At 51.6% G+C, this 10,883-nt stretch overlaps 1 long non-coding RNA gene across 1 annotated transcript; it reads left to right on the top strand.

Annotated features, from left to right (window-relative positions):
* Positions 1–9,362: 9,362 nt before the first annotated feature.
* LOC135278364 (uncharacterized) lies at positions 9,363–10,073 on the top strand. The gene is made up of 3 exons (XR_010345878.1): positions 9,363–9,469; positions 9,560–9,697; positions 9,979–10,073. It is a non-coding gene; the product is annotated as an uncharacterized LOC135278364 (long non-coding RNA).
* The last annotated feature ends 810 nt before the right edge of the window (positions 10,074–10,883 follow it).

The raw sequence follows: 10,883 nt of genomic DNA, 5'->3' as shown, positions 1-10,883 counted from the left end.
CATCCTCCCCTTCTCTTTACCCTGATGCAAATTCTTTTGCAAGATTCCCTCCACAGTCCACAGGACATATGTACTGTTATGCTGCTCTTTTAATTTTCTACCACATCCATAGGTTCATGATGGTTTAGAGGAGGGTTCATTTTTTTAAAAATTAGAACGGGTTTGCTGAGGAAGCTAAAAATCTGAGGAGCTGTTGGTGATTGAAGATTTGTCCATCACAAGAAGACATCTGACTCATGATGTTCTCTATCTTTCTCTATTTTAGTGATGATTTTGGTAACTTCTTTGATAGCAATTTGAGTGTCCATAAGGCTCTGTGAGATGCATTTTTGACTTCTGCCACTAGCCATTCTATATTAGGCTGGTACAGTATTTGTTTTGGAACATCAATGTTCCTTCCAGTTTGGAATTTGGGTGCTTCATGATACACATCGTACGCATTCTGCATAATCTCAAGAGAAGTTATTGTGTGGTGCAGCTCAAGTCACATCCACTTTTGGTTGTGAATTAAAAATAGAGAAGTTATTACCATTAGCAGTTTCATTTAATGAATCTGTTGTAATAGTTGTGCAAGCAGATCTCACCCAGGCACATCCCCTTCCCACATAACATACCTGTGACTGTGCATGGGTTACTGGGCTCATTTCACAAATACAAGGGCTGCCCTCAGTGTGCAGACACCGATCCTCTCTGTCAAGCCCTGCATTTTTGCACACAAAATTCAGTGCATCCCTTGGCACACATGCTTTGATACTAAGAGTTTGCCAGTTTCCAGTTTTCTTGTTGAAAATGGCCCAGACATTATGCTGAATGGGACTGAGAGTTACATGAGTTCTTATAGCTCCAAGGGCCAAAACTGGAATTACACAGTATTTTGTTGCATTCTTAATGGTTAATGTAAAAGACTGCAGTATTCCGTTCATTCTATGTGAAACTGACCAATTGCCACCAAGTGTGGAAGTCTTTTTCAAACTCCTTTGTGGTTTCAGTTTTAGGCATGATTTAGTTAATTCTCTTGGCAATTTCCTCAGCTCTCCTTTTTTTAAGTTTTCCTGAGATTACAGACCATAGCCACAGCTGAGCTTGTCTACACTGAAATGCTAAAGAAATGTTACCCTGTAGTTTTCCCATAAAGCCAACGACTGCTGGAAACAATCCTGCTGTGTATTGTTGGCCAGGGTGGTTAATAGGTTAGGTGCCAGGCTGTGGGTTTGGGCAAGTGTTAGCAGGGCTGATCTGAGAGGAGTTTGTGTCTGTCCAATATAAGAACTCACAGTGCTTCATTTATTGGCTAAGACTTCTTGATCAATAGAATTTCATATTCCCAGTTCAGACCCAAACCGTCCCCTTAAGCCTTTTTTAGACCTATGATTTGGTGTCTGGGAATGCATCCATGACTCACACACTACTTTTTAGAAAGGTCACGGATGTGCATGGTCACTGTAGTAATCTCATCTAAAAGAGGTTTGTGAGTTTCAAATATACAAGCCATAGAGATCCTGCTTTCAGGTGGGTCAAGAAAGGCTGGCATGGAGTCAGGTTTTCATCAATCTTCAACAGCTCGGTCATTAATCCTTAAAATAGTGAAAAGAGTTTTTACATTATTAATCCCTTTTAGCCAATTAGGTCCTGAATATTTTTGAGTGTTCCATCTAGCAGGATCTCGCAGGCCAAGGAGATCATGATGGTAGTGACAGTCACCTACTGTGCCTTGGATTCTGATCAGAAATATCGGGAAGATGATGATGGTGTGAAGCGCATCTTGGTTTCTTCTGTTCTTTCTGAGGTCCACTTGTGGACTCCTCTTGCCTTTTACAGAAGTCTTTTAATTCTGGAATAGTGTAGCCAAGAGGTTAATGCTTTAAGCTTTAAAGGCTGTATAAGTGATTAAAAGTACTAATTAGAGTCCTTTCCATTTTGGGATAAGAGGCTTTCCCCCAGGGGATTTGACATATACCTGGTCCCCAGGCTGGACTTGTGGAGAGGAGCATCCTCTTGCTCCTCTGCTCAAAATGTGTTGATTTATTTTCTGCAGCTGTTGTGTCAGTTGCACAACATGGCTCTGCAGATACCCCTCCCCAACTTGTACAGTATCTTCCCCTGGATAGTTATGCTTATATGGTCTTCTGTACAGTATTTCAAAGGGATTCAGATTTTCTTTTGTTCTTGGTCTCCTGGAATCCATAATAAAGCTAAAGGTAGGGCCTGGGTCCAAGGTATGTTGGCCCCTTGTCCAGTTTTGACTATTTGCTGTTTTAGCATATAATTCCTCTTTTCCACTTGGCTGCTGGCCTGCGGCCAATACACCATGTGTAGGTGCCCGTTGATTTGGAGATTATTGCAAAGTTGCTGTGCAATATTTGCTAGGAAACGTGGCCCTCGATCAGAGGAGATGTCTAAAGGCACTCTGAACCAGGCCATTATGTTGTTTAACAAAATCTTGACAACTCCTTTAGCTTTATTTCTTTGGGTTGGGAATGCCTTAGGTCACGCTGAGAAGGTATCACTGAAATGTAAAAGGTATTTATAGCCCCCTTTTCTTGGCAATTCAGAAGCGTCAACTTGCCAGTGCTATCTAGGATCTTCTCGTTGTCTACTGTGCAAGCTCAACTCTAGTCCTAGTTTGTGGATTGGTTCTGAGACATTATTTCACACCCCTGGGTTTCCTGCTTTCCACTAGAGTACAGGTTGCATCTTACTCTTGTCCTTCTCAAATAATTATGTAAGGCATCCCCTTCCCACTGTATACAATTATGTTCATCTGTAATTAATTTTCACAATGCTCTTTCAGGTATAACTGTCTATCCCTGAGGAGTTGCAAAAACAATATGTTTCTGTTCTGCTCGTAAATTCCTTGCTAATTCTAGATCTTTCTGATTATATGACATACATCATTGTCATATTGTTCCTTACCTTTGGGAATTAGTGCCCAAAACTCAGCATGGCTTTGTTCTGCTGCTCTTTTTGCAACCTGTTACCCCTTTTGGGGTCTGATGTCCTTTGCAGTGCACATCTGCAACCTCTTGAGGTACTAGTACTGCCTCCAGCAATTTTAAGATTTCTTCTTGATGCTTAATTTGCTTTCCTTGAGCTGTCAATAGTCCTTTTCTTTCCAAACTGATTCATGGCACATATTACTCTGAAGGCATACTTGGAATCTGTTCATATAGTGATCCTTTTTCCTAAGGCTGGTCAGAAGGTACGGGTTCAAGTATCTATCTTCTATCTTCTATCCCCTATTGCTCCATGCTAATTGTATATCCCAATTTTCACTGATCTGCTCTTACAAAGCCACTCCCATCTGTGTACTGAGATTCTCCTGCTGGATTTGGGCTTTCTTTAAGATCTGGGCAGCTGGAATAAAGTGGACTTCATGGTTTTGATAGAGTCATGCTACAAAGGTTCCTTGTCTGTCTGGTGAGTGGCCAGGAATGCTGCTGGATTAACTAGAGAAGAGATTAGTTTGGTAATACCACATTGTTCCACCAAAACTGCCTGATGTTTAAGCAATCTGGAGGGTGAAAGCCAACGCCCACCCTTTTGCTCAAGAAGTGCTGCTACTGAATGTGAGATAAATACAATTATTTGTTGACCTCGAGTGAATTCTCAGGCTTCTTGGATGTTTGAAACAAGAGCAGCAACTGCTCACAGTCAGGCTGTCCCCTACTCACTTCATCCAGTTGTTTTGAGAAGTAGGCTATTGCTCTCTTCTATGGGCCAATTGTTTGGGCCACTACAAGGACTACAATCTCTACGCCCCCTACACAACAAACAAGGGATCAGAGGGTTACAAGGAGCATAGGGCATCAGCCACTTTGCTTTCCCTGCCACTCCCGTCATCAGAAAATGGAAATGCAGGTAGAGCTCCTGCACTTGGTTCCTGTCAGACTGTAAGTCTCATTCGTGTCAGAGTCACTCTGGCCCTTCTCACCATCTACTTCTTCCTTGTCCCTCACCTGCCAAGCCCCTCTGGGTGACAATGCAAATGCAGTTCCACATATTCACACTCTTTCATACAACACAAAAGGGTACTTAGGGGCTTTCCCACAAACTAGAAAATTGTCTGAGCGCTTAAGGTGCTCCGAGCATCCAAAAGATATCATCCTATTGCTGGAAAAATTCCCCGCTAGGCTGCCAGGGACCTATGTCCTCCAGAACCTCCTCAGAGTATTTTAAGTTCTCTAGACAATCAATTTCAATTTCCAATCTGCAAGACCATTGTCCTGGTTCGGGGCTTGTTTGGGACATAACCCCCAAAGGGGCTTCTCTACAAAAGCAGCTCCAATTGCCCCTCCCCCCTCAAACCAGTTTGGGAGAAAATACCCCCATGGAGAAAAAGTGGAAAGAAACCTGTTTATTAAACAATAGAACCCAAACAATATTAAACAATAAAACTTCTCGCTACTCCAAAAAAACAAAAAAAAGGCAAACTCAGAACAGTCCCCTCCCCGGGTTGCAGCTCGGCTCACTCAGTCTCTGATCAGTCTCTCTGGTGCTGGAAACGCCGCGGCCCAGGCCCGGCCAGGGGGCCACAGGTGGAGCTGCCGGTGCTCTTCTGGGTGTTCAGTGCAGAGCAGGCTTGAACAGGTCCAAGAAAAAGGAAAAATCACAGTCCAGGGAACTTCTTTGCCTCAGCTAGCTAAAACTAACTAAAAGCAAAAAAAAAAAAAAAAAAAAAAAAAAAAAAAAGAGGAAAAAAGGAGCTCTGTCCGTCTGTCTGTGCATCCGCAGACAACACAGTCCAGGAGCAGGATTGTGTAGGAGTGAGAGCAGTCTGAAAACAAACTGCGCGCTTCTTCCCTCCCTTCTTCATTGTCTGGAAGAGAATCTTAAAGGTGTAAAACTTATTATTCAGTATAAACAGAACAAGACGACTGGGGATAAAAGCATCATATAGTCAACCCAGGACAACCATACAACGCTGTTTCCCTCTGAGACTGTGTCTCCACTTCTTGCATTCTTAGAGATGAACCTTGGAACACACACTCAATTTTCTGACTACTTCTACTCCAATTAATAGCATTCCATCCCCAAAGGAAAAAGGTAACAGTGTTGAGCACATTCCCTTCCTTATCTTCACATAAGGAAAGAATAAACGATGTTGCATTGACAGATTTAACACATGGACACACACACGATATTATACCAGACTTAATAAACTCTCTAAACCAGCTCCCAATCCAAATTCCAGCCACATTTAATCAATGCCAGTTAGCACACCACTCCCGAACTCTGGGACTCTAACCCACCAAGGGGACGCTCGCCCCTGACCCGGGACCGTGTAGGTGGGACTCCATGTGCCACCTGTGCAAGGCACCCATCAGACTTGAACCCACATGGTGTGAATGAGCTGTGTAGGCGGGGGCCTCTGTGTATGACAAACGAGTGAGTATTGCTTTATACCACGGGTAACAAAGGAACAGACAGAACAAATGCGAGCGGTTAGTGATAAAGAGTTTTTCCATATGACATACTTCACGTCCTTGTCTGTCCCAGCATGGATCCAGGGTCTGTGGAGGCACCAGTTTCTTGCCTGTGGAATGTTCTACCTCCCCCAAGAGGAAAGAGGCAGCTGGAGGAAGAGCTTGCCAGGCTGCTCTCCATCCTTTAGCAGCAGCCCTGGCTGAGTGGAGAAGTCCCAGCCGAGCGCAAATGTGCCAAGGGAACAGCCGTGCACAGGAAGGCTCGGTGGGAAGGATGATCCAGGAACCATGGGCCTGGCAGCCTGAGCTTGCTCCCGGGAAAGGCCTTGGAGCAGATCCTCCTGAGGGCCATCCCACGGCACGTGCAGGGAACCAGGGGGTCTGCTGGAGGCTGGGAAAGCTCTGCGGAGGGACAGGGACAGCTGGGGGTCCTGGCGGGGTGTTGAGGGCTCCTGTGCGGGTGTTTGGGGGGATTAGTGTTGGGGGGCAGGTTGGGGAAAGAGTTGTCTGGAAGGGGAGAGGTCTAGGCTGGAATTGGAGTCACTTTGAAGACAGCATCTGTGGTTTGGTGGAGCATTGGTTATGGAGGGCAGAAAGAATACCTGTGACTATTTCTGTTCATGGTCCTGATTATCCTGCAGGGAAGAAGAGGACTCGCATTCTTTTAGAGCTTCTATTCCTTAAGGGAATGAGGATGTTACCATCCGTTCATTGAAAACCATTTGAAAGCAAAGAATGGCCTTCTGTTCACCTCTGGGTAGTGTAATGTTTGTAAAGTGACTCCCAATGCATGACATCAAGGCACATGAGTTGCTGCTTTGAGAGGGGAAGGCAATTTCCAACTCTCATGTTCTCAGGCCATCACAATTGACTGGGGGAGTTTGCAACTTTTTTGGAACTACTTGAGTTGAGAAATGGAAAGTAAAGCTTTCCTGAAGTGAGGAGTCTTTAATGCCAGATTCTTCTGTGTCATCACGGTAAAGAGGCTTTTGTGCTGCAGGAAATTACTTTAATGAGAAAACACTTCCAGCATGTAGTACGAGCTTCTGACAGACACCAAGTGTTGCAGCAGTGCTCCAGGTGCTGCTGCCAACAGCCCCTGCAGGGAGGAGCACAGCTCCCAGTGCACGTGGGCTTTGGCTCCCTGTGGCACAGAAGCCCCCCGGGGCACAGGTCTCTGGGTCAGGAGAGGGGCAGCAGCGCTGCCAGGGCTCGGGGGGTGGCAGCTCTGCTTGGGCGGGGACTCTGCCACACCTGCTGATGGCAGCGCTGCCCGGGCCCCAGGGCTCAGAGCAGCATTGGTGCCCTGGCCCACACGTTCCCTGTGCCTGTCACAGCCGCGGGTTTAGGATGGCCAGCAGCCAGGACGTGTCCCAAGGAGGCCGTGCCAGCTTCCGTGGAAGGCCCCGTGCCCTTGCCAGAGCGGCTGCCTCGGCAGCCCTGGGGGCTCCTTCTGCTGCCCTGAGCCCGCAGAGCAGGGCAGCGTTTGCTGATGGGCTGAGCCCTTCCTAAAGATCCTGTCGGGCTGCCTTAGACACTTGGGGCCAGGGATTCCTTCCAACCTGGGCCACTTTGGGTGGGCTGGGGGCGGCCCCAGGGCAGGTGGCAGTGTGTGCAAGGTTCCTTTGTGACACGTTGCAGCACGGTCACGGTGGCATGGAATGGAGGAGTGTGTCCTTTGTGACACGTGGTGACGTAGGAGCTGGGGGTGACAAGAACACTCCACAGCGCTCGGAGCAGGCGACGGGACAGGACAGGACAGAGCGGTGCTGTGAGGAGCCCCCGCACAGCGCACTCGTTCCTGTCTGACCTGGAGCTTTTCTGAGGCGTTGTTCCTGCAGCTGACCTCGAGGCCAGACCTCAGGACCTGGTGACCTGTGGCCTTCCGAGGCTTCTGTTTGGCAGTGCCCTCGAGGGCAGAGCGTGGGACTTGGTGCTCCGGAGCTTTTCCAAGGCATCTGTCCTGCTACTAGCTCCAGTCACTGACATGGAGCAGAGACCCCCAAGAGACCCTAGGATGGCCTGGGTGGAGGAGGAGGAAGAAGGCTCTGGAGCTGACCCAGGACAGGAGACAGAAGAGGTGGTGCCATTCCATCCACCACAGGAGGGTGAGTGGCAGCGTTGGGCTGTAGGACTGGAGCCTGCAGCCAGCTTGGCCCCATCCTGTGGCATATCCCATCCCATCCCATCCCATCCCATCCCATCCCATCCCATCCCATCCCGTCCCGTCCCGTCCCGTCCAGTCCCATCCCATCCCATCCCATCCCATCCCATCCCATCCCATCCCATCCCATCCCATCCCATCCCATCCCATCCCATCCCATCCCCTGGGGAAATGCCCATGGACAGGACAGAAGAGGGCCCAGGCAGACACCCCGCAGTGGCCGTGCTCCATCCCCCTGGGGCATCGCGGGGCTGTCCCTGCCTGGGGAGCGCAGGGCTGGGCTGTGTTCTCCGGCCTCTCCCGCAGCCCCTCAGCTCTGGCTGTGCTCGGTCTTTGCCAGATGCAGCCGTGGAGCGCACACAAGAGCAGCAATCCAGCCGTGGCCGCTTCCACAGAACAGCGCAGGTACCTGCAGCCATGCCCACCTGGGCTGGGCCTGCTGTCCCTGCTCAGCCGAGCACCGTGTGTGGAGCACTCCATGGAACATCCCTGGCTTCTTGCCCTTCTCCTACAGCTCGTTTGCAAATTCATCAAGAGGATTCGGCAGGAAGAGACCATCACCAGGGGCGCTGCGTACAGACCATACTCGCCCATCTTCCAAAGCAAGACCAGTGCTGCCCTGCTGTATATGCTTGTAGAGGAAGATTGTTACCATCCAAAGCAAGTAAGCAGCCTGTGGCCAGCGTTTGATCCTCCCAGGAACTCCTTGGCCTCCCCAGCCACACCTGCTGGTCCTTGTGAGCCTTTGAGGCCATCACAGTGTGGTGGGATGGGAAGAACATCTCTGGGGAAGCTGGGGACATTGCTCCCTCTGGCAGCTTTCCAAGTCTCCCTGTGCCTTCTCCAGGTGCCCGCCATGGTGAGGTACATCCACCAGTGGCTCCTGGCCAATGATTGCGCTGAGCACAGGCTGGACATGGCCCTGCTGGATCTCACTGAAGCACTGACAAATGACGCAGTCATGACGCTCCTGCGTGTGGCCCCGTCCTGTGACAGGTAAGGGCCCAGCTGCCCAGAGGGCTCAGGGCTCCCCAGCCCATCACCCTGCACAGCCTGGCCCAGGTGCCTGAGCAGCAGAGACTTCCAGGGCCCTCTGGCTGCTCCCTTTCCCAGCCCTGGCATGTCAGCCCCCGAGCCTGCTGCCGTGCTCCCTCCCTGCCCCTCAGGGCTCTGTCCCCACAGGGCTGGGCTGCCTGGCTGCTGCTGGCCAGGGGCAGAGGGCAGAGGCAGAACTGGCAGCCAGCTCAGCTCCCAGCAGTGCTGTGTCTGACACCCCCCTGAGACAAAGCTCTAACCCTGCAGAGCTGCCGCGGCCATGTGGAAAACCATCATGGGCTCAAGCAGGACTGCGGAGCTGGCACAGCTGGTGCTCCTGGATGTGCTGGGGAGCTGGCCGGAGCACAGCACGTGCACCTCCGATGGGGACAAAACGGGTGTCTTTGCCCTGGCTGTGAGTTTCTGCAAGTGGCCTTTGCTGGCCCCAAGGCTGCCTCTCCAGCAGCTCTCCATCCTCCTTCCCCCACTGCATCTCCCTGCCTCAGGCACTGGCCTGAAACCTGGCCCAGGGGCAGCTTCAGGGCCACCAGGCCCCCTGCTCCCCCTGCGTCTCTCCGGGCCTCTCCCTGCCACGCTCGGGCCCTGCCACACGGACACCTCGGCACTGAGCGCTCTCTCTGGGCCTTTGTCCTTTGCAGGCAACTCTGGTGATGTGGAAGGTCCTCCAGGTGCCCTGTATCCCACGTATAATGAAGGTGTATTTCCCACACCTGTTTGTGCACCTGCTCTTCCAAGTGTTCTTCAGCACTCTGGATATGCCAGAAGAGGTGGATACCTTCTGGAAGGGATGCCAGGAAGAACACGGCCTTGCCACCAGCCCCAACAGGTGCTCCCATCCTAGAGCTCCTGTCCCTGCCACGTGGCCTGGGAAGGAGCCAGTGCTCCCAGTGTGACCTGGGCTTTGCTCTGCACACAGGTTTGCAGTGCGGACCCTCAAGTCCCTGCTCTGCCTTCTCCGCTGTGAGGATGTGGTGGTGGCAATGGAACGCAAGGGTGCCTGGGACACGCTGCTCTGTGCTGACACCCACCACTATGCCGTGGGTCTGCTGGCCAGGTGAGACCCCCTTCTCCCCATTGCTCCAGCCACTTGTGCTCTGTGCCCAAGGTGCCCCACACAGTCCCTGTGGCTGTGGGCCAGAGGCCCTTGTCACTGAGGGATGGCCAAGCAGACTGGAAAAGGCTGGGAGAGGAGGCTGCTCTGGAGCAACCAACTCCCAAATGGCCCAGGGCCCCTTGCTGTGAGGGTGGTGAGGAAAGATGTGAACTGTGTGTGTCACTCCTGGCAGAGGTTTGCCCCACTGGCTCAGGGTCTTGTTTCCTTTTTCCTCTTGTCAGAGAAATTCGCCTGTCATCCATACACTTTTGTTGTGGGATTGCATTCTACCTGCTAGGCCTGCTCAGCAAAGAGATGCCATACTGGGATTTCCCTGCCCTGGTGTTCATTGTGGAGGTGAGCCTGAAGGCCAGCGCTGCCTGGCTGAGCTGCCTCCCAGCTCTCTGCCCTCTCGTAGCCGCAGCTGCCTGGGACGGTGCCCGTGCCCTGTGGTGCTGCCTGGGCCCAGCCCTGTGCGGTTCCGGGCTGCTGCTGGCCGGGTGCCCTGTCACTGCCCTGTGCCTTTCAGGTCCTCGAGTGCCTGGACTTGAGGGAATGCAGCGACAGTGTTCTGGAGATCATGACAAAGAACCTGCGGAGCGAGGACGGGGAGAGGCGTCACTTGGCACTCCGAGGCCTCGTGGTGCTGGGCAAGAATCCCTTGATGGTGAGAAGGGGGCAGTGGCTGAAGCCCTGCCAGCAGTGTGGGGCTGGAAAACGCTGTCACTTGGGCTTGGCTGGGCTTTGGGCCCGGGGCAGCTGCTCTCAGCTCTCCTGCCTCCCGCTTCAGCTGCCCGAGTGCTTCGGGACGGACTTTGGCCTCTAGGCCCTGCTGCAGCCGGGTGGCCTTTCACAAACTTGTGTTCCACACAGGCCGAAAAAATGTGGAGCCTGACTGAAAGTCTTGTGGAGCTCCTGGAGGAAAATGATAGTGACGTGATCAGGATGACCATTCTCCTACTCAGATATTTATTCCTGGATAATGGTACCCCAATACCCAGCTCCCTCGCCCTGCAGCTGGCTGAGGCACTCCTGCCACTCTTTGACCGCGTAAGGCTCTGTGCCCACAGCCATGGCCACTGGCTGCTGCCCGGGCACTTGGTGCCCTGTGGAGATGCAGGCCTGTGCCCTGCTGGACCCGAAGCAG

The sequence above is a fragment of the Passer domesticus genome, chromosome 11 (assembly GCF_036417665.1).
Source record: "Passer domesticus isolate bPasDom1 chromosome 11, bPasDom1.hap1, whole genome shotgun sequence".
In the NCBI taxonomy this organism is placed as follows: Eukaryota; Metazoa; Chordata; class Aves; order Passeriformes; family Passeridae; genus Passer; species Passer domesticus.
This window is presented reverse-complemented; position numbering and strand designations above follow the sequence as displayed.